This window comes from Dermacentor albipictus, chromosome 5 (genome assembly GCF_038994185.2).
Source record: "Dermacentor albipictus isolate Rhodes 1998 colony chromosome 5, USDA_Dalb.pri_finalv2, whole genome shotgun sequence".
NCBI classification, from domain to species: domain Eukaryota; kingdom Metazoa; phylum Arthropoda; class Arachnida; order Ixodida; family Ixodidae; genus Dermacentor; species Dermacentor albipictus.
The window spans coordinates 139711842-139735502 of record NC_091825.1 but is presented as its reverse complement, the minus strand read 5'-3'; the positions used below and the strand labels follow the sequence as shown (position 1 = coordinate 139735502).

The window sequence follows — 23661 nt, the reverse complement described above, 5'->3', positions numbered from 1 at the left end:
TGTGGCCCCTGGTTCATGTGTTGTTCCTGCGCCTAATATCTGGCGCCAAATTCACAAAGCTTTTTATTCGTAAGTGCGGCCCACCGTCGGCCGGCTGCCGTCACTAATAATATTTCATAATACATCATGATTGACTGGCATCTGCTCTTAAGAACAACTTTGGCGTAAGAACTGTTTTGCGAATGCGGGCCCTGGTTTTCTTTTTTGAACGCGCCGTTATCTGCGCGCTTATACGAACCATGAATCCGGCGAAACCCTCGAATTATGTTAATAACCTTTATTTCTGTAACTAGGCAGTATTTGGTTATGCCGTAATATGGAACAGCAGGTATTGCGCAGACACGCGCATGGAAAGTTCGATTAAGACGCTTGTTGAGGCCGATGAGGGTACTGAGAGGGGAGGAAAGGAAAAAAATGGCATTTGGCAACTAGCTGTGCTCCTGTGAGTTAAACAGGAAACTAGCTTACGCTTAGTTTTGCGGCTCACTCTAAGTGTGTTAGATGGAAATGCTTTCAGATCATACATCTACATGCCGTCTTTCGGAGTTACTATACGCTCGACTATACTATACAGCTCCACACAAATTAAAATGCGTCTCGTTTCTAATCGCACCCATACCGGCCAAGAAATAAAGCGAAGGAGATTATTTTTGTGAATATCAATATTTATTCGATCGTATTTTGCATTCCTATAAACCAAGTCATTTCGACTCTGTATTTCGTGGCACAAGAATACTCCGGTCCTGCATGAATTACGTTCGCGTCAGCACCTATGCATGGTTTCGTGAAACGAATATTGACTCGGTGTAGAAGAGCTGATGGAGGGATATTTCGTCCGGGCAGAATTTGTGATCGTCTTCTTAGACTCAGTTTTGCCGAGTTTACTGAACTAAACCTCCTTAAGGGCTGTTTACATTTTTGCTTCACAAACCGGGAAACCAACAGCTGACGGACAACGAAAGTATATATGCGTTACCTTCGCAAGTGAAATGGCTCCGTTGCATTAAGAAATCTGTAACTCCCTATGGTGTCACTGAACACGGTTTTTCAGTTGAAATTAACTAATAAATGTGCCTCGGTTCCACTGTAATACGGCCGCAGCAACACAAGACGCGCGCTGCTTGTGACAGGCCCTTGAGCGCAGCACCGCGTTTGTGGTCATGAAGCGGAGGAGTGCTGATCCGCGCTACCCGTCCGGAAGACGGCACACCTGCCTATCTAGCCACCTTAGCCCCGCTGTCTGAGAAACGTAAAGGAAAGGAGAAAAGAAAAAAAATCGTCAATTTCTAGCGTTTTCACAACGCTCGTCTATGATACATACTGTACAGTCGCGATTAATTTGAAGGTAATCGCGCGAGCATCGGCCGGCGGGCCTCCCAAGCAGCATAGCGGCCGATTTCGGAACTGCGAAGATAAAAATAGCGCTGCCTTCTTCCCCTATTATGCTCTTCCAGGCTGCAAACATCACCCCCGAGACCAACTAGCCACATTTCTGTGTTTGTTTCCCTTTCATGGCAATGATCTGTGTGCGTCGCTTCCTCAGGCTAACAATGACGCCTCTGTGCAAAAGCTTATAACGCAATCGAAGTGAATTCGCAAGTTATGCCATGGACGGTGACGGGAGTGACAGCTTTTCAGGGAACAGCAAAAAGAGAGAGAGGGGAGCTATCTTATCTTTCCCTCTCGACCGACGGTGATGACGTAACGTGGCGCTGCTCCTAGTTTTGGTCGCCGCTCGGGCGATCACCTTCAAATTGATCGCGACTGTACATTGCTTACCACGCTTCTTCCCAGGTTTTCTTGCTCGCTTTGCTTGTTTGCTTGTTTTGCCACTTTGTAGCACGCATAGAGCTCTCGCGTATATAACTCTCGGTCATGCCGCTTTTGTACCACAAGGTTGGAAACGCTACGCATGGGCTTGTCATGTAGATATACTATGAGTGACAGAACGTCGCCACTTCGAAGCGAACGGAGTGCACCCCTTAGATGAAGGCCGTTCGCGCAAATTCGGAAACAACGGGAAATACTCCTTTTTATTCCCAACGCCGACGGGAACCGGCTGGACTTCGAAAGAGCAAACCAGGGTTCACTCATACTATCGATCTGCACATAGGCTTCACACCAAGATTGAGATATGTGGATGCCGTGGGATGGCTTCGTGCGCACACGCGAATGGGACTTACACAAACTTGTTCATCATGATTGCCGTCTTCATCATTACTCTGCACGGTGTAGGCGGACACACAGAACTCTACGAACTATATAGGTGTGCTGTCCAACAGGCTTTGGATTTCTGCCAAATTGTCGAATTGCGCCACGTTGGCGTTCTGAACCGATGAGAGAACCCATCAGCCTTGTGGGCCAATCAGTGATGACAAGACGACGAATTTGACAACATGCTGGAATTTGGCGATGTCCGGAATATCACCTTTGGAACTCCCTTTTCTGATGTCTTCCATGCACGGTCTTTTCCGCGTATAGAGCGCTTAGCAGTGAGACTCCGGCGGTCTCATCAAGAGCCCCTTATGGCGGGGTGCAGGCGGCGTCATCGTCAAAAGGAGTCAGGAGTTGCGGAAAAGGACGTGGGTAGGGCTAGCGAGATGTGAGTTGCGAGCGACGTTTCTGTGCCGGCGTGCGTGCCCGCACACGTAGTCAACGTTGCAGCGAGAACCGCTCGGCCGACGCCAGCAGGAGAGAGAGCGCCCGATGACACGGGGCGACGCGCCGGGACCCTCGCCACGGTCCACTGTGCACCGAATAAGTAATGCCGCTACTCGGGAGAGGTCGCCTTATTAGCCTAGCCGAATCAAGCCTCGCCATTTGCATAATTGCACGCGTCAAGGAGTGGGCAGAACCGGACGCTGCGGTCATCCAGATCTTCGTGCGGCCGTAAGGCCCTGCTCGGCGGTGGATTCGCATCGCTGGAGCTGTCACGATCACCTGGAGCTCAGACGATGCAAGTTGAAGGGAGCGGGGCGGGTTTGCAGGTGGAATGGAGTTAGATGCTGGTACAGCGTCTGGCTGCTGCGTGGAGTATTGCGTGATGCGAGATCGTCCGCGGCGCAGAGCGGCGAATGAGATTGATGTCGTCTGAGAGTGAAAGCCTCCGCTGGCCGTGTAGCTCAAGATGATGGCTTCGGAACGAATAAGGTGAAGGAGGTCGAGTGTTGTAGACAGTTCATTGCTGTTGATATTGCTACGGAACAATATGTGCGATCACGAAAAGGCGAGCAGTGTGAAGACGACGACGATGATTAGAAGCTAGCGCGGGCTGTTGCCTCTTGGCCAAGCGCAGCGTATTTTTCTGTAAATATACTTGTACATAGCTTTTCGTCTGCGTCTTCCTACGTAACATATCTGGTGGAGGTGGACGTTTCCTGTACCTCGTCACGGCAATGCTTCACTATGCTTCGCATTGCCTGCGTATTGTAGTGGTTCTGTTGTCTCCTTCACCCTCCCGATAGATCGACCACCGCCACGGTATACACTGTGGTCTTATCGTGATTATCGCTTGCAGTCGTGTTCTGTTTGCCGCCAAGACACTGTGAACTGTCAAGTCTCTTTTGGCAGCTGCCGTGTTCCATCTCTTAGTTATTTACGAGCAGTGACCGTAGTTTTGATCTCTCATTCAAGCAAAAAGTGTATATTAGTCGTTCGCTACGGGATGTACTTACTGTTGTAAGTATACCCTGGGCGCTTGTGCAAAGCCAATGAGGTATCATTGCCCTTGTACTAGTGCTCTTGTCTCAGCGCTATTTAATTCTAAAGCCTATCTTCTGCGTTTTGGGCACGTATGTGAGTATGTTGGACAGGTGGGTGCAAAACATGTAGAGAATAGAATTTATTGATAGGAAAGACAGAGAGGTCGACCTGAGCTAGTGCGCTCTAGTCTGCTACTCTGCACTGGAGAAGAGGGAAGGGGAGTGAAAATATTGGGATGGATGATGATGATAAGAGAAGTGGTGAGTGCTTATGTACATGAGACAGTTGTCTCGCTAAAGCCACTCGTCGAGCTTGGTGTCCTGCAGGAACTTCAACAATACTTTTGTTGCGCGTATTGACATTGCAGTCTCAGGCCATGGTCCGAGGATAACTTCCTCCGACAGTAGTTGTCCGCCAACGCTGGATAGGAAACTGTCTAACGTCCTTCGCTCCAGCATATATGCTGGGCAGTCGCACAGTACGTGTTGCAGTGTTTCGGGCATCTGGCAGTTTACACAATCGGGGCTGTTCGATTGGCCGATGAGGTGTGCGTAGCGACGGGTGAAAGCAACGCCGGGCCGAATCCTGTGTAGCAATGATGTTTTGCTCCGTGTAAGCTTCGGGGGCAAACAGAATTTACCGTCTGGGTCAAGCATATGTAGACATCTGTGAATGTTGTCAGAGTGGGCTCTGTAAGCCTTTGTAAGGTCCTGCATGAGTGTCTTGATCATGGAGTTGGTGTCAGGTCGCAAGTAGGCAATCCGTACTTCATCAGAGGAAGAGGAGGCCGATCTTGCCTCACTGTCAGCGAGTTCATTACCAAAAACACCACAATGGCTAGGCACCCATTGAAAGGTGATCACGCGGCCACTTAACTCGGCACTGTGATAAAGTTCGACGATTTCCAGCACGAGCAGATAGTATGGTCCTTTCTTTAAAAAGTATGGAAGCATGTAAGCATGTAAGCTTCTAAACAATTTAAGGTGGAAAGAGCAGCCTCGATAACTGCAAGGTCGGGAATTCTTAGATTTAACTGACGTTTTACTTAACGCTTGACCGATCCTTTAATGACAAAAAGCATTCAGAGATTAACCCCCTGCGCCGGTTTGGAACTGTTCTTTTATGTTCCTGTAATATTTTAAAAAATATTTTCTGTTTGCAGTTCTCGTAAGAATAAAAAATAGTGTGGGTATTTATAAGGTACACTTTGTCATCTGTACATGATCATCAGCATGTGGAGTTCATATGGCGTTCTTCTTCATCATCGCTTGTGGGGCTCGCTCTTGTGTGATCCGTGCTTCGGGCGTGGTTGGCTCGCCGCATTTCCGACGCGTAATAAACGTCGGGATAACTGCTGCATCACAAGTGGTGGAGGTACGGGGTAGCCGAGGCCGAGATGGTTGAAGTAGAACTGCCCGTTGGCTCTTCCTGCGACATACTGGTGGACAGCGGGCACAATCGGCAACCTGATCGAAGCTCCAGGAGGTTCAGCGGGGAGTCAGAGGACGGAGGACAGTAAAGCACACTCCACCACTTGTGATGATGTGATGTGATGCCTCCGGAACCAGTCACCCGAACCACCCACAAGACTACCTCCATTTTACCATCCGCAAACGAACGGCCTAACAGAGCGATTTCATCGCACGCTGTCCGACATGCTAAATATGTACATCGAGCCAGATCGCAGAAACTGGGACGCAATTTCGCCATACGTTACTTTTGCGTACAATACCATTGTTCAATGCACGACCGGTTACTCGCCGTTTTACCTTGTCTATGGTCGTTCGCCCTCTTTCTACCTTGACGTCTCTTTCTTCGCCCCAACTGTCAATCGCTGCCCATCCTCCTGTGAAGAATATGTGTCCCGCATTCTGCGTTGTCGCCAGCTCGCCCGCATCAACACGGAAGCACGGCATCAGGACCGCAGGCAGCATTACGACGCCTCTCACCACGTTGCGTGCTTCCGCCCTGGCTAGAAAGTACTACTGTGGACACCAGTTCGTGCTCCAGGCCTGTGTGACAAGTTTCAGCTTCGGTTCATCAGCCCCTACAAAGTCTTGGAGCAGACCTCTCCGGTAAACTATCGCGTGGCACCAGTTATTGTCCCAAATGACCGCCGCTGCCGCGCTGCTGAGGTTGTCCACGTTTCCCGTATGAAGCCTTTCACGGGGCGTTCGCCGCCCCTTTGAATTGCGGCCAGGATGGCCGCTCTCGCGCGAGGGGACATTAGTGTGGGCATTTACAAGCTACACTTTTTCATCTATACATGATTCTCATCATGTGGGGTTCATATGGCGTTCTTCTTCATCATCGCTTGTGGGGCTCGCTCTTGTGTGATCTGTGCTTTGGGCGTGGTCGGTTCGCAGCATCTCCGACGCGTAATAAACGTCGGGATAACTGCTGCATCACAATATATTCATTAGCAGCTCATCTCCTGACTGACTGACCGGCAACGGAGTGCAGTAAACCATGACACTGATTTTGATCGACATCTTCAGGACTATTTTTAATTGGTGATCTGTGGACCATGCAACAAATTTGTCGTAAATATATTATACGTACATACAGTACAAATCAACCTAACTTTAATCTGCTAACTTTAGTAGAACAATTTAAACCCACAAAGAGAATAAAAAGCAGACGTTCAGACGATCAAGTTACCCAGATGTTGCATCACAGGGTCAAATAATGCACAGGCCCGCAAATTTCCCCTATTATTTGGCGCTTGATAAAGATAACGAGGAATGTTAACCTCATGGTATCGCTAGGTCTTGTCATAGAGTTGCTTTCTTGAAAGTGTGTGACAGGGACATGTAACAGAAACAGTGACATGCAACTGGAGCAGTCATGCTCGACGCAGAGACCCAATTTACTACGCAGCAGTCGGGCACGGGTAAAACAGCATAACGCTATACGACATAGACCCGCTGCGAATCCCAGCATGCGCGATAGTTCCGCACCACATCCACCGGCGATCCAACACGCGAGCACAACATGTTGCTGCCGCAAGCTCCTGCAGCCAGCCGACAAGGCCGCATCGCACGCGCGTCACCGAGTACGCGGGCTTGCGTCACGTCACCGGAAGCTGCAGTTCGCGCATGAGTAAGCCTGCCGGTGCAGGCGGCAGTTCCGTACGTCATCACGCGAACGACTATACGCCAATTAGCGCCGAGTCGCGCACTGCCGGCGAAAAGCCTGCAACTCGTGCGAGCACGAGACGCGCCTTCCGGAAGGGAGCCGGTATTAACCGATGCGTTCCATTCATGCATCAGGGCGTAAAGGCGCTACCATTTCATTTGATCCCTGCGAATCCCTTCAGCGCACTACTGTTTATCAAGCTGCTTACTTTCTGGCTGTGCAATGCGACCGCATTGTATTTTGAGGACGATTACCACGTAACTATTCCGCCTCCTAACCCACCGCGGTAGCTCAGTGGCTACAGCGCGAAGCCGCGGTGGCCGAATTAAATGGGGGTGGAAGGCGAAAATGCTCGTGTACCGCGACTTGGGTGCATGTTAAGGCACTACAGTTATTCTGAAGTGCCCCACTACGACGTGCCTCACCATCAGGAAGCGATAACGTTAGATGCAGTGGTTCGTTATACTACGCCGAGAACGTGGGAATGCTGCCTTTTACGGAACCTGTCGAAGGCTGATTTAGGTTGCCTTAGTTCTGTGCAGCTACGTTTGAGAAGATTCGGTGGCGCTCATAGAGCCACCAAACCGAAGGAGTTAACCTCGTCGGGGAGAAGACGCCTAGAGGAACGGAATGAAGAGACAATGTAGCTCAATCTGGCTTGTGTTGCCGTACATAAGAGGCCACTTACAGGGTGTATACGTTGCGCTCTCTAAGAACAAAAATGTGAGTGTGCCTGACGTGCGTGTCCGGGTGTTAGTGTGTTACTGATTACAATGAGTGAATGTTTCGAGCGGAGAAAATGACCCTGTTAATATGTAATATTGGATACTTTGTACGAGTTTTCTTGGCTGCTGCACTGCGTTCATGCAAAACAATCACACGAACTATTTTTGGACACTGGCTGAGCATGAAGCCCAGTTCTTTTTCTTCTCTCTTGATTGCAGTGACTGGGAATTTCATGCCGAGTAGTGTCCCCTTTAAGAGGTAAGCTCTTACGCTGTGGAGCAGTAACATCGGCGCGCTTGCAGAACTTTTTTAACATACCAGATTTTGGCAACAGACATTAGTAAAAGATAGTGAGAATGAGAAAATAAGGAATAAAATACAAGAAAGGTTAGACAGATTAACTGTCCGGTTGGCTACACTGCACTGGGTGGAAGGGATGCCATCAGCAAGAGTTTGAATCTGAAACTTGCGCCTGCAATCGCGCTGTAATCTCTAATAGAGACCTTTACAAAACACACTGACTTTCGACTAGAGATTCGTACCAAAGGAGTCCCCGCTCAGAAAACCATGAGAGATGCGGTGCGTTCAGCTCGCCATGGAAAGAGAACACCCGTCTGGTTCAACTGACTAGCTCTTCTGCATCCTATATAATGGCAAGCTTGAAATTTGCCAAGCTTGCCATCTACTGCATATATGTTGTACAGATCCGTCAGAACGACAACGAAAGCCGATTCTACATTGCGCCCTTTCGTCGGAGGATGGGCAGATACGGTCATTCAAAAAGAGACCGCGCCTTCATTCAGGGATGTTGGAAGTCCTGTGACCCAGAAATTTGCTCGCAATCGATCAGCTACGTTCTGATTCTGGTTGTGTCCCGTCTGAGGGAAGGAAAAGTCAGCATTACAGAACTAGCGATACATTAGATCAGTGGTCCTCGCATGCAAAAGGAAGGCAAAATGTGATTCCCCCTCGCTTTTATCGTGCTCTGGAAGCTATGCCATAATGATAACATTCTCGATGTATATACAGTGGGTCCAGCTTTGAACCGCAAATTACTGCTGGCTGATTAGACAGAGCTGCAACTACTTCGGCCCGTTTGCAGTATACAGCGCAAACATACATGTAGTTTGGCGAATAAAATTTTCCCCTCCTCCAATACTAGGCTTTCTTTGCCTTCTCTCCATGTACTTTACACCTGCTCATCCTATGTTCACCCTATCCTCCTATACTGACCGCCAAACAGGTGTCAGCAGACTTGGCTAGACAGTTATATTGTAGCCAGCACTAATTTCCTCCTTCATTTTTCAAATTTTCTAATTAATAAGAAACCAGTTACTGCTACTACTACTTGTCCTCCTCCTCCTCCTCCTCCTCCTCACTACTACTACTACTACTACTACTACTACTACTACTACTACTACAGCTAGTAGTAGTAGTAGTAGTAGTAGTAGTAGTCAAGCGACACGAGCGTCTCTATCGGAGAGCGATAAACGTCCCTGCATCCCTTTCGTCGCTTCGAACTTCGTTGAAGCATTCGATATCTTCATCGGGGATCTCTCTCGGTGGCGCCGATGCGTGCAAACGCGACAGCGGGGACCAAAAGCGGCGCCGGCCACAGGTCCCCCACAAAATACGTCCGTCCACCTTCTCCGCGCGTGTCGAAATGGGCCAATCGCGCTGGTCGTTGAACCTGCCGTCCGGCGCGCCTTCTTCCTCCGTGCACGCGCAGCCGTTCGGGTGGCGCCGGCCGGGCCTCCTGCGAGGACCACGCCGCTCTGACACCGAATCGGCGCGGGTCACCTCGCCGGAGTCGATGCCACCGCGTCGGGCGCCAAGGAGAGCCGCTGGGCGGGCGCGGTCGAGCATCGAACGCCGGCACTCGGCGGACCGCGCTGTTTACGCGTCTCTCTGCTTGCTCTCTTTGCTTTGGGACGTTGGGGACGTTGTTGTTACGCTATTTGTTTGCCACTGTTGTTGTTGACGCGCCCGGTGGTGCGTGTTGTCGTTTGTGTCGCGAGTGCGCGCGCTTGGTGGGAGGAGAAGCGAGCGCTTGAGCTCTGTTCCGCTGGATTAAGCCTCGATGCGGCTCTTGTATACGCCTGTGTGAGACCGAAATTGAGTGCACGTATAGTTATTACGCTCGCGACGCTAATCACAAAAAAGAAAAAATAATTATGCCTTCCGGGTAAGCAAGCCGTGCACTTTCCCAGTAGCACTTCAGGGTACTCGCCCGTACGATAATAAATTTATTCTATAGATATTACATTAACGTTCTCGTGCCCGCTGTGTATGTAGGCTCTCAAGAGGGGAGCCTAATAAATTCCCTCAATACTTCTTTTTGGGCGAGTTGGTTCATCTTGAAACGTATGGGTAACAGCGCAAACTGACGACCACAAGAAGGGAGACACGCACACACAAGCGCTGTGTACACACAGCGTTTGTGTGTACGTGTCTGCCTTCTTATGGTCGTCTGTTTGCGCTGTTACCCATATGTGTCTAATTACTTCCATAGCAGATGTTTCTTCACGCCCGTGTTGTATTTGTGTGTGTGTGTGTGTGTGTGTGTATGCGTGTGTGTGTGTGTGTGTGTGTGTGTGTGTGTGCGCGTGCGTGTGTGTGTGTGTGTGTGTGTGTGTGTGTGTGTGTGTGTGTGTGTGTGTGTGTGTGTGTGTGTGTGTGTGTGTGTGTGCCCCCCTTGTTTTGCTGTTTTTTTTCTTGCCATCTTATACGACATTACCATCCCAATTCACACTACACGCGTGATATTCGTCGCATTAGTGCCTACGCGCATGGATGCCTACCCCCCTACGATTATGATTTCTTATCTAAAACCTCGAAATGCGTAAAAGCATTCGACGCGGGTGTGGGGACGATGCAGGAGCTTGCGTGTCGTGTCCGTAGCACGTGTCATCGTCAGTTCTTGCTAGGATGCCTTCCAGCCAATTTTCCAAGTAGCATAAGCATTCAAGGTAATAGATAACCTGCAAGATGGAGGAAGTTTCTGATATGAAAAGAAAATGCAGTAGCGATTTAGCTGTAAGAGCGAGAAAAATTCGTTATGATTACGGCGCACTTCTGTGAGGTCCTGAATCCATGATTTAAAACAGGATCATCACATTGCAATGTGTTGTTCATGAGCTCATTCGACACACGTCCTGATTTTTCGAGGAGTGAAGTGCAAGTGACGATGATCTCATACATGCAGGGTGTTTCTCTTTTTTTCTCAATTTTTCTTCTTTGTTACTTCTCTTTTAAGACAATGCAGATCTTTTTCATGAATCAGTAATGAGCACAGCGAACGCGCCGTTTTTGCAGACGAGTCCCTCGGTGAGGTGGACGTACTTTGCTGTAATAACGTGAGCTTCAGCAGACTAATGAACGAAAATTCATTACGTAACTTTTTTTATTGGTGCCTTGGGGGCAGTTGTCTACATAGCAAATTTTGAGGCAATAAAATTTTCATCCACGTGCATGCTTTAAAAAATCTTGACTATCACACCCCAATTCGAGATATTCATCATCAAATTCCAAAGCTCAATCTAGGCAATGTCGAGACGAAGCGCGTCCCGCTGCGCATCACACGGCAACGACCCGTAAAGAAGTGTTGGGCGAAGCTTGCATTACAGCAGCAGATCCTGGCCCGACACATAGCGGCGCACGCTTGCCAGGCAAAGCGGGCCGCATCGGCTGCTGCCGCGACTTGGCGATACCTTGGGTTTCCCACGTCTCCATGCTTGTCGTCACGGGGCGTTTCGGTATGATATGATAGCGAGGCCGCCTTTCCTGCACTCCCGCGTCGCTCGGTTTCGATGTTGTCCGAATCTACCGTTGAAATTTGATGATAAATATCTCGAATTAGGTGCGACTTTGAAGATATTTATAACTCAAGGGTGCATTAAAATCTGAATGCCTTCAAGAGAGCTATTCAAAATATATTACGCGGTTTTAGGTGCCGAAGCCACGATCTGATAATGAGTCACGCCGTAGCGGGGACTCCGGAAATTTGGACCACCTGGGGTTCCTTAACGTGCATCTAAGCGTGCACCTAACGTGCGGCCTAGGCCAATCGCGTGAGGCGAAACTGAACGCAAAGTGAACGCGCGTTTCGAACAACAATCTTCGATCGCGCCCCATGTAAACTTGCGGACGTCCCATAGCTCTCGCGCGCCAGCACGTGGCCTGTGCATCGGCACCTTTGTACAGCGCCGGTGAAAGCGCGACTGCCACAAAGAACGGGCGAAAGGGCCAAATGAAACTATTGGCTTTAAAAACTCTCATCCGCTGAAGTGCAGCACGGCACTACAAAGACTTAACAGCATACCGTCTTGCGTTCTCCTCACACATAAGTTATACGCTGCTTTAATTCAGTCCGGCTGGCATTCTCGACGCAACTATGCTTCGGCAGCCGCAGTTTCACGACGCTCCAATCCCGAGAGAGTTGGAAGAGAAATTTGAGCGTGAGAGAAAAAAAAACAATAAAGACAGAAACAATCGTGCCTCACCCTTCACAGGCATGTGCTTCAAGTTCCCGTGAAGTTTCTTCCCTCTTTTTTTTTTAATTATTGCTAGGCGTCCGTTTTACCTTTGTCCTTCCGTGAAATTACCACCGTGGGTGCGTCGCAGAAACTTATCGCCCATTCAGCTTCCCCTCTTTTTTTTATTCACTTTTCTTTTTCAACGCCCCAAGCAGTGAAAGCTCTCGAAAGGTAATTTCTCGCGTGCGCTCGGCCCAGACTCGCTTCGGCGTCTGTCTCGGTGCGCCTTCCGCTGGCGAACGAAGGAGCTCCGGTGCATCGACCGCCCCGGGTAAGCGCCGGCTGACACACAAACAATTAACAGTGCCCGAAACGACGGCGGCCGGGCTTGCGCACGTCGGAGGCAGGGGATGCCCGCTTCTGTACCAATTTGCGGCGTCCGCTAATGCACTCCGGATAAACGAAACCGGGCCAGGACAGGAAATGGGCGACTCGGGAGCTCGTGCCTCGCGGCGGATTGGAGCTGGGCGCCCGTGGCAACACAGAGAGCGCATGCAGCAAAGAAGATTTGGCTGCCCGCCTAATTCTGTTGCTAAATGCAGCCTGAACTATGTATACGACAGATAACCACAAACTATAAACAGCATCAATGTTTCTGAAAGAACAAACAAATAGAAATCACGCTTTTGTTTACGGTGGATGAAAGTTAATACAACATTCTTAAGAGACGATGAAACAACGGAGCTGGTTAGCGTACCTAGCTTGACTGTTCTATACCGTTACCGATGCTGCCTGCCGAGGGCTGCTCGTGAAGTGAGCGACTGCGGGTGAGCAGTAATGAGAAGGCGGTAACGGCAATCACAGAACGATTACGTTATGCTAAGTTTAGTAAATTTGAAGTAAGAAACACTTTCTTTTTTTTTACATTAAGCTTAAAGCTGCCAGTTCTACGCATCCTTGGACAAACTCACCAGACACTCAAGAAGGTTCTTTACTTTAAGTTCCGAGATTCTGGAAATGCGGCACGTCGAGTACATTCAGAAAGTCGAACCTTGCCCCTATCTCATTTATCATGTATTTCAATGATATCCAGCTCCAACAGAGACACGATGACGGCACAAGGACGGCACGTAGGCTGCAAACCTGTAATAGAATTTTGGTTGGAAGCAAAGAAACTGTTCTCTCGACTTCTGCCAAGGACACGCGATAATGGTTCCCTACAACAGACGAAGCGAAAAGTGGAGAACGTGTCACCCTTCAGCAGTTATCGCTGCTAAAAGAAAACGAATAAGAACCAGAAGCAAGGTGTATTGTTCCTAACTGCCACCGGAAGACCACGCGTACGTGTACTGCTAGCGGGACGTCGTCTTGCTGCGACCTCGGTGCGAGGAGCCCTATCACACGAATGCGTGTGGGGATCGATCGGAAGGCAATCCATCAAACGGCTCGGAGACAGCGAAAGGACTCGCCGCTCTCACCGCCCAATCAGGACGCTCGATTCCGCCGGCGTGCGATGAGTGCGCCTAAATCCATGCACCAGCGCAGGAGCTCAAACCACCTACGTGTTCTATAACACCGCTGTATGTTGGGCATGTTGGTACTATAAAGAATACACTGTTGCGCCAAAAAAGAAAAATAATGTCTTGGGAAGGAAGAGTACGAAACGACAGATTGAGCGCGATTGAACTCTTCCTTCCCAAGTCTTTATTTTCCTTTTTTGGCGCAACAATGTATTCTTTAGATCCCAACCAACTCCCCCAGCAACAAGTTCTACTTGGTACTATAACTTGGATAACATTTTTTTTTATTACGCCAGCGGACGACGACAGAGGGCAGGTCGACGTTGACAGCACAATGCGCTATCCGATGCACTATGCTACAACACAAGCGCATTGTGTTGTCAAGGTCTTCCGTCTGTCCTCGTACGCTGGGGGAAAAGAAAAAAAAAATTGTTCAAGAGGCGTGATGAGAGAGACAGGGAAATCATTTAGGCTAACCAGACGTGTGTCCGATTTGCTACCCTACGCAGAGGGAACGAGTTTATGGGATCACAAAGAAAGAAAGGATAGAAAACATTGACAGTGTAGCTTCGTCCGGAGGCGCACATTGAAACTGCAGTCTCTCATTGATGTTTGCCCAGTAGAGCAGTAGATTTTTTTTCTTTCTTCCTTTTCATTTCATGCGCTGTTTTAGTTTTGTAGACGTAAACAGACTGGTTCGTAAAGCAATCTAACTACTTCTTGAGCACAGTTCATGTGCAAAGGTCATATATTTGTACCATATGTTATTGGGCTTATTAAATAGTGAGCGCTCTTCGTGGTCCGCGGCCCACAAGGAGCGCATGTCGTACGCTCTCCATCAAGCTTTGTGTTTTATGGGCAAGGCACGTAGGTTTTCTCGCAGAACATAAATTTACATTCAAAATAGCGTAATAACATGAGCTATCACTTGCCGGGGTGTCACAGTGGCTGGGGCGTAGTGCGTCTGAGCACGAGGTAGAGTGTTCGATCCCCGGTAGCAACAGTGCGCACCCCTATCAAGGCGCATTGCTTAAAACAAACAAACAAACAAACAAACAACCAAACAAACAAACAAACAAACAAACAAACACTCGCTAGTCCTGCTTTTGGTGCACGTCAAAGAAACCAAGGTGCTCAATATTAAATCAGAGCACATCACTACGGTATCCCCCATGGCCCATTATGTAGGTTCGGCACATTCAACCGCACAATTGAATTTAAGATGTATTTTTTCTTTAAGAGAGAGGCAGAAAGAAAGAAAAAAAGAAGCATGAATTGCAGTGACCTTGAACTTAAGCTTAATATTCCTGCAATTCATGCTCAGTTCCATCGGCGCGTATTGCTTTAAAAAATTCGGCAGCATGTTAGACTCCTTTAATACGTGAAGGCGAAGCCCGCTGCACACGTGGTAATGCAATACGTCATACACTTGGAGGGGTCAGACTGCTTGCGAGTCATAACGAGTCGCAGTGTTAAGCAAACGTATGGCGCTGTACAGGTCCACCTCCTCAATGAGACATACGAGCACCTAATGCAATATACCTAAACGGTTCCTTCCTTTCTTTCTTTCTTTCCTTCTTTCTTTCTTTTTTTTTTTTGTTTCTTTCTTTCTTTCTTTCTTTCTTTCTTTCTTTCTTTCTTTCTTTCTTTCTTTCTTTCTTTCTTTCTTTCGTTTCATCATTCATATTCACCGATTGCATCTTTGCTTGCCTACGGGGGTATGAGCCATTCCTGATAATGATATTTTTTGCATCGTCTTTTTTGCATCACTGGTCTAGATGCCGCTTTTTGGGGGGTATGTAGCGCGGGGCTACAGGGGGCTGTATGGAATTTTCGATTGTCACTGGGTACAGACACTCGGTGTCGTGCCCTGGGTAACTTATGGAGCGCGTCTTTACTTTTTCGAGCGTTGTTCACGATTAGCTTACATTTCAAGGCACTCTACAAGAACTAGGTGGCATTTAAGCAAGCTATACGTTCTTTTTATGCAGCAGAAAAGGCTATCGCGAAAGGTGCAACAGGAACCAGCGCAACATGCACCTGGCACCAGAGACTAGCGCCTTCATGCAAGCGGCGCCGGCTACTCGTTTTCACATAGAACGGATAGACACGCAAAATGCAAAGACAAGAAGAACATTGGACAAAACAAGGGTAACTGAAAATGCTGAAGTCAAACTTGACGTCAGATGAGATAACATTTGCATAGAGAAGTCACATAGAGCACACTGGAATGTAAGGTCAGCTCAGGTACACTAAAGACAGCTCACGACAGGTCGCATAAAGACACCATTGGAACGTTACGTCAGTTCACACACATACGCTGAAGACGCGAAACACGGATCCTGAATTCGTCGCGCAGAGCGACCTGCGGCGGCGAGCTCAGCCTTCGGCAACGCTGCACGATACTGCAGGACAGGCTCACATGAACTGGCATGCCAGGGGCACGTACGGTCTGTCGCTGTACGTGGACGTGGCATCCGTCCGCGTTTGCCCAACGCGCCAGGTGAACGGTGAGGGGATATGAGTGCAGTGTCACATCCTGTGCGTAGTGATCGCAGGTCGGCCTTTGACGTCGCCGCCATCAGGGGTTGACTTCTGGCGGGCCAGTGCTCTTGATCTCCTCTTTTTTTTTCTTTTTGAAACACCGATCTCCGTGCCACGGCTCTGATTAAAAGCGACTGTCACTTTCGGTGGTCGTGGGAGACCGTCGGTTGCTCCCGGCTGCTGTGGCGCGGTCCCGTCGTGGCGCGCCGTTTGGAATCAATGTTCTCTTTGTTTTTGCCGCTGGTTTACCCCACGTTGTGGTGTACTTGCCGGAGCACTGATGTGTAAAGGCAGATAGAAGGAATATGCGAAGCAAACGTCCTCAGGAAACGCGACACTGTCGTGGAGCTGCGTTTTGATAATGCACCATCGAAAACATCGCCAGTGCGAAGATAACCACTTTTATCTCTCTGTGTTTCAGAGACTTTGGCCCGTGAACCTACTATATATCTGTTGGGCGTTCGCTGTCAGTTAGTGGTGTACTGTGTTCGGAACACAAAGTCGATTAATTGCTGATCATCTACAGAGTGTACCAGCTGTCTTTAGCCAGTGTTTAAAAATGTGCGAATGCCACGTAGCTGGACAGAACGAAGGTAATTTTGTTTGCCGTCGTTTGGAGATACTCAAATTATTATTCTTTTCATTCCTCCTAATTAACTAATACGTCTTAATAAATCAATCAGCTTCTTAAATATTATTACATGAACATTATGAATGAGAAAATTATAGAGCAACATGAGAAATTCCCGATACAGCTTTCTGTTGCTCAATGCGCGCTACATGGAAGTGTTTGTACGAGCGTGAAAGATGACCGCAAATGCACGCAGAGCCGCGCCATTGGCCGCTCGAAGGACGCTGCTCTCTGAAAGTTAGAACGAGGGCACTCACAAAGATGGTGCGTGCTCGTTTCGCTGCACCCGCACAAAGTGAAAAGGCTGAACTACGTAAAAAGAAAGGGGCTTAGTAGTGGAGCGGGAAATGAAACAACACTTAGAAAAAAAAGAAACGAGGAGACCAGAGAAGGAAAAGAGAGTCCGTTTCATTGAATCCTTTCTATAATAGCCTATAGATCTGTTAAACATGGCAAAACTGTGAAAGGGGAATGCATCGCTACTCACTAGTAACCGGTTTCGTGAAGGTGCCGAAAATTTAGTGGACACATATGTCGTCCACAATTCGTACGGACGAATGATCGAAACAACGAAATCCTGGATATGCTTTGTAAACGACGTTCCTATAGGTGGAAAACTAAACTTCATTCGGGTTGCCCCTAAAGATTAATGCTTTCATTACAACCATGAACGAATAAAGTGTTATGTCAGAGCTACGCTGTTCTGGCACTAAAGTAAAATAGCTAAATTGAGAAGCCGTTGAACTGCGACAAAAACAAAGCCCGTTGCGGGCTCAGATTTAGTTGCTTATTAAGCAGTCTCGTTCAGCCTAATAGGAAATCTTGAGCATCAGCTGGTATATCTCAATATTTACATGCGCGGTAGATTGTTCGAACAACACTAAAAGATTGACGCTTCCTTTTGTACTTGATTCGGGGGCACTGTTAGGGCAAAACATTGTTTTGGAAACCTTTTATGCGGTCAGCCCTCCGACACTCTGGACTCGCGATAAACTGGACAACGCTGCCAGAGCATCACGCAGTAAAAAATAAAGAAAAAGAGAAACACCACCTCACTTGTTCTTCAATTTTGCTTACAGTTATTGCTTTTTTTTGCATTCTTTTTTGTTATTGTTATGTGGAACTGCCTGGTTTTTTTCCAGTCCCCCAGATTCGGTATGTTCCACTAACCTCTATGCTCCACATCTACACCTGCAAGCAGCCAGGACATGAGATACGTCCAAAAACAGTTTTCTTTTTTTAAATTCGTGAGACCAATGTTCCATTGCAATATGAAAAGGCAGGTCGTCCCACTCAGCTGTAGCCTGTGTTATGAATGATTGAGCGTATCGGGATGTGCGGCAACATACACCTTTTCATTTTGAAAGGATGATCACGACGAGGGAGTATAGCAGGCGGGGTATGGAAAAAATAACGAAAAAAGAAAAAGGTCTTAAAGGCCTTAACGGGCGGGAATAAAGTTTGTGAAATGATGTGAAACAGGGTATTGCGCGACGAACTGATAATCTTTCGATGTGAGCACGTCGCATTAACAGTGTGATGCTGATGCCACGTGAACGATTCAGAAAATATAAATCTAGCACCAACGATTTTGCAGGTTTTCAATCGCATGAGCTATGTGCTCTTGGGCCGGGTCCCATAAAACTAACTCGTAATAGACTATTGTTCGAATTAATGTATTCTTGGCTAGCTCATTGTATGTGTCTAAGTGTGTTTCATATCACGTTCGATGAGGCCAAGAAAGCGGCTAGCATGTTTAAGGATCCTGTCCATTTGGCTTTTCCTGATCAGGCGACTGCAGCTAGGGAACTCTAGGTACTGATAGCTCGAAGTAAGCTTAACGGTAGTATTGCTTGACAAGTAAATAATTGGAATTAGATCATCATCGCCCTCACCGTCATCTTCTCCATCCTATGTTTATGTTCACTGCAGGGCGAAGGCCTCTGCCAGCGATATCCAATTGCCCCTGTCTTGCGCTACCTGATACCAATTTGCGCTTGTGAATTTCCTAATTTCATCACCCCTCCTAATGTTCTGCCGTCTTCGACTTCGCTTCCCGTGCCTTGGCACCCATTCTGTAACTATAATGGTCCACCGACTGTATACTATATATATATATATATATATATATATATATATATATATATATATATATATATATATATATATATATATATATGTATATGTATATGTAAACAAAAAGGGGGTTCTCTACCGCGGACTCAGCTAGCTAACCGCGCACTTGGTTACAAAACTACAAAACTAGCTCTGGCCGAGAGCGGCCCGCGAATGTGCCACTGTGGGCCAGAAAACGCGACGCAAAGTAAAGCTCACGCGTACACTCGCCCCAAGCGGCTCCCACGCAACAAGGGCGCCTCGCGAACTTGGGGGAGCAAGCAGACACACAACCTTTCTCTTTGAAATGCCACTTTACTCTCTCTGCGACACAGGCTACTGTACACCGCCAGGGTCGTAAAACGCCGGACTCGAGGCGGAGGGAGATGCCTGCGGTCAGCGAAGAGGGGGTCGAACCAGGGGTGGCGGCGAGGCTGCAGGCATGCAGCCCGCCGCTTGTGGGACTGTCTCCTCAATGTCCTCTAGGCACCTCGATTTCCGAGAATAACAGGGTCTTGTAGTGAAGGCGCAGTGTTCGTTGCTTACATATATATATATATATATATATATATATATATATATATATATATATATATATATATATATATATATATATATATATATATATATATATATATATATATATATATATATATATATCACGCGTATTTCGAGCGCTATCGTTGCGACACTTGCAATAACTTGCGCCACAAATTTAGGGCTCGCGTCAATCATCCGTTGTTGCTTGTGACAATACTTGGATCCTTTCAAGGCCATTTAGTGGCTTTGAAAGAACAGCTTTCAGTGCAGTGAAATACTTTTCTTCACAAGCACAGATGTGCTCGAAATACTTATGACGAGCTTACGTAGCAACTCGCATTCTCTATCCATTTTCTCGTCTTTTTTGTCCCTCTTGCATGCATTAGTGTTTGCCCGTGCTAATGTTTTAATAATGACGTTTAATCACTCACTCACTCATTATTATTATTATTATTATTATTATTATTATTGTTGTTGTTGTTGTTATTATTATTATTATTATCAATCATGTTAAAGACAATTTTTTTTGTATTAGTGTAATTGAGTGTAATTAGTATTGCTTCCAACTTCTTTACATCGCATTTAATCCGGCCTATCAGCCAACTCATTCTCTCCGTCGATCTCCCGTTTTTTCTCCTTTATTTCCCAATACTTGGGCGAATCTGGCAAGGTACGAAAACCATCCACGCTAGGCCGGTCTGTAACGGCCGACGGAGAGCCTTGTATTCCGGGGATGAGACAATGGCTCATTAACGTCATTACCGTTAGCTGAACTAAGCCAAGCGTTAGGAAAAGCTGACTAGCATGGAGACTAGCACTATCTCAATCGTTTTATGAAAATTCTATCGTAGTTCCAAATAATTTTATATTATATATATTGTATGTATGTATGTATGTATGTATGTATGTATGTATGTATGTATGTATGTATGTATGTATGTATGTATGTATGTATGTATGTATGTATGTATGTATGTATGTATGTATGTATGTATGTATGTATGTATGTATGTCTTCTGTGCAAGCAGCATTGTCACTCGGCATTTCTGCTAAATCCCAGGGGGTCGAAATTTCCGGAGTTCTCCACTACAGCGTGCCTCATGATCAGAAAGTGGTTTTGGCACGTAAAACCCCATAATTTTTTAATTTCCGTTAAATGAAAAATAAGATCAAAGCAACTGGAACATTAAGTGATATATGCCGAGCTCGCGCACCCTTTAGCTCCAGCCACGTCGGACTTCCCGCCATCTCCTCCTCCGGCGAGGCGGGTAGAAAAATGTAGTAACGCCTCTTACGTCACGCCTGTCGGTCGAGTCGGCGCATGCGTGCGCAGGCATCCGACCGTGCCCCGAGCTCGTACCTTCCGACACGCGCACACACATATGCACTTCGCGTGTGTCTGTTCCGATCCTCCGCCAGGGGAGCACGATTGGCCCGCGCGTCGCTGCGTGCAGTGAATGGGCTCTCCGTGCGCGAGCAGCCACCAGCGGCCCGGCCCGGCTCTGTCGCGGGCTGAAACGGACGCCCTAGCAACAGGCCTCAGTCACCGGCGCCGAGGCTATTTCTAGGAGCCAGAGCGTATACACACACGCGCACGCGCATGGCAACACATTACAGTTTCTAAGCCCCAGCGCCCCGTTCGACGCTATGTGCATTCACTTTCTCTGAGGCAACGTCGCCTCCTTCCGCTTTTCCCCCGATCCTGCCACCCGTTACCATTTCGAACTGCTTCTTCATCATATGGCTGCCTCCTCAATGGATGCGCGATTGTTGCGAAAACAGTACTTTTCTTTCCTGCTTTCTGCGAGGTGAAAACAAGCTCGGGTTAGTTTCAGGGTAGAGGAAAACGATTTGCCAGTAAACTATTACCAATATAAATTGGAATACTCTGGTGGCTTTGACACATTCGAAAGCTTTGCTTTTGGCTCGTTTTAACAGGACGGTATGGCAGGACAAAAATGGGGCTCCAAAGTTGTTGTTGTTGTGGTTGTTGTTGTTTTCATAACATAGTCACGAAATGCAGTGCAGGCCTGCCCACTCGAGTGAGCTGCATCTCACTCGCGAGGTGGAGCGCCGGTTCGCATACTGGCTGTGCGATTTCACTGACAGCAGATCAAGCTCCTATTCATGAGGAGATTGCGTAATCTCTGGATCGGTTGCGGGGAGCGGCGAATTATTTATTTATTTATTCATTTATTTTTTAAAGACCCTTTAACTCAGCTCACCAAGTGGTGGTAAGGAAGGGGGGAGCGTTCAGAAATATTGATTGTATGATCGATTGATTGATTCGTTTATTCATTGATTTCCGCGTACATAAGCAGACCTGGGGCTATTGGCGACGCCGCAATGCAGGGTTCAGGATGATTTTTCTCTACCCAGGGTTCTTTAACGTGCGCGAGTTCGGCAGCATCATCGCATAGCCAGTAAGCAGCCATGCGGTTAATTGTTTATCGTCATAAAATGAAGAGATAATGGAGAAAACGCCCTGGCCTATGACCGGGGTCTCACCCATTGTAGTCGCCCAGCACACCATGTTTAGTCACTATAGCCTGTAGCATCGCTCGTTATAATTTTATTGGCAATGCCGACAATGGACGCCGACAGCCTACGCATTCCTCACTCCCGTAGCGGTCGACCTGGCACTGAACAGCTTTCATAAATTTTGTGGCACTGCGGCAAATTCCTGATGATAAAGCCATGCTGGCGCAGTATCTGCAGTTCCTATGCGCTGAACAGAAGATGACAAAGACAAAGGTGTAGGAATCTTGTTTGCTTTAGCGGGCTTCATCTCTACACCACTGTTTCCGCAATATTGTAGCTTGCAAGTTTCCTCTTCTATATTTTTTTTTTGGAGGGGGGGGTTGGGGGGGGGGTGCTTCATTTGAGGTACGATCAGTCGTCAGCAAACGGCGCACAAGAGGCAGCCAGCGTACGCGGTATGCATGCTAGACGGGTATCGGGCTAACTCGCTGCTATTTGTTCTCGCGCTTCGTTTGCCTCTGAGTCACGGACTCTGCTGAGACAAGTGAAAGTCGCCGCAGCAGCGAGTAGATAGCAGGACAATTTAGCGGCGTTCTCCCAGCGAAATCAGCAGGAAAAGAAAAGATGCGATAGCGCGGCTGAAGCGAAAATGCACACGGGGACGGCTTCGTGGCATAGGAAAGCGGCTGTTGCTGATATAGAGAAAAGGAGGTTGTTAGTCGTGGTTGCCACGCTTGCGGGAAAAAATATATATATAATGGCATTAGGATGCATGGCGGCGAACGAAGCGCCGTCTCATTACCTCGTCACCACGGAGCCCCGGTTTAAGCGTGATCTGGCGGCACAGCGCAATCTGATGGCAATCGCAGAGCTTTTTTTTTTCCCAATATTCTTCAGTTATACATTGGCGACTCCTGCGCGTTTAGCACTCTCCGGCTTTTTCTTTTTTTTCCTTCAAAGAATGGGCTCGCCGAAACTGCAGGAAGGGAACGGGCGGTTGAGGTCATGCTTAGGTATTGCCGTTGGTGCGAGCGCTTTCATTGTTGCGCACTTGAGCGCGGGACCGTATTCTGTTACGATTCATTTCATTTAGTTTCTTTCTTTTATTTTTTTCTCTCGCGTGTGATATGTTACGCTCAATGGCAGATCCTGACGGCGATACCAGCGTCGGGTGGCCTCGCCCAAGTCAATGACACGAAGCGCGCAAAGAATGGGAAATGAATTGCGAGAGGCCCCTGCATTTTACGGTGCACGAACGAGGTCGCGGGTTCAACTCCCTGCTGTGGCGGGCGCCCTCTGAATTGGGGCGGTATGCAGGAACGCGCGTGTACCAGTAGGCTTTGGGAGCAGCTTAAGCAACCTTGGATATAGTCGGAATTGATTTGGGAACCCCAAAACCGCCTGAGGCGTCTCTGCGAGTAGATAAGTAAATGGGGCTAGCTATCTCTTCCACGTTAGAATTTTGAGAACACGCTGACTCCAAAAACACAACAGAATCACGACGCGAATTTCCTGTGTAACCGTGTTTCTGTCTTTGTTACTCATGTTGTGCTTTCTAGTTAGCGCGTTTTTTCAAAAGTGCGTCTCCCTGGCTCTGAGAGGTGAAAATCGACAATTTAGCCAGTTTTGAACCTTTCATACGTCGTTTACCAACTGAGAGCGTTCAATTGTACCTTTGGTAGCCTTGCCACCATCCTCTGCGGTAGCTCTGTGCTATGACGTTCTGCTGCCGAGCACGAGGTGAAGGGTTCGAGTCCCGGTCACCCTGGCCGGTTGCAGTGAAGGCATA

General features: G+C 47.9%; 1 protein-coding gene and 1 long non-coding RNA gene across 5 annotated transcripts in view; one reads left to right on the top strand and one right to left on the bottom strand.

The window, feature by feature from the left end:
• Positions 1-23661, top strand: part of LOC135908381 (uncharacterized) — a 397530-nt gene that overhangs the window by 124172 nt on the left and 249697 nt on the right. Inside the window, exon 1 of one of the 3 annotated variants that reach the window (XR_011514618.1) lies at positions 7799-7824. The exons of the other annotated variants lie outside the window; for them this stretch is intronic. The gene's annotated coding sequence lies outside the window, so the exon portion shown is untranslated. Of the gene's footprint in view, positions 1-7798; positions 7825-23661 lie in introns of those variants that run through there. 3 annotated transcript variants of the gene reach the window in all.
• LOC139060125 (uncharacterized) overlaps positions 1-23661 on the bottom strand; it is a 64694-nt gene that overhangs the window by 35393 nt on the left and 5640 nt on the right. The window lies entirely within an intron of this gene.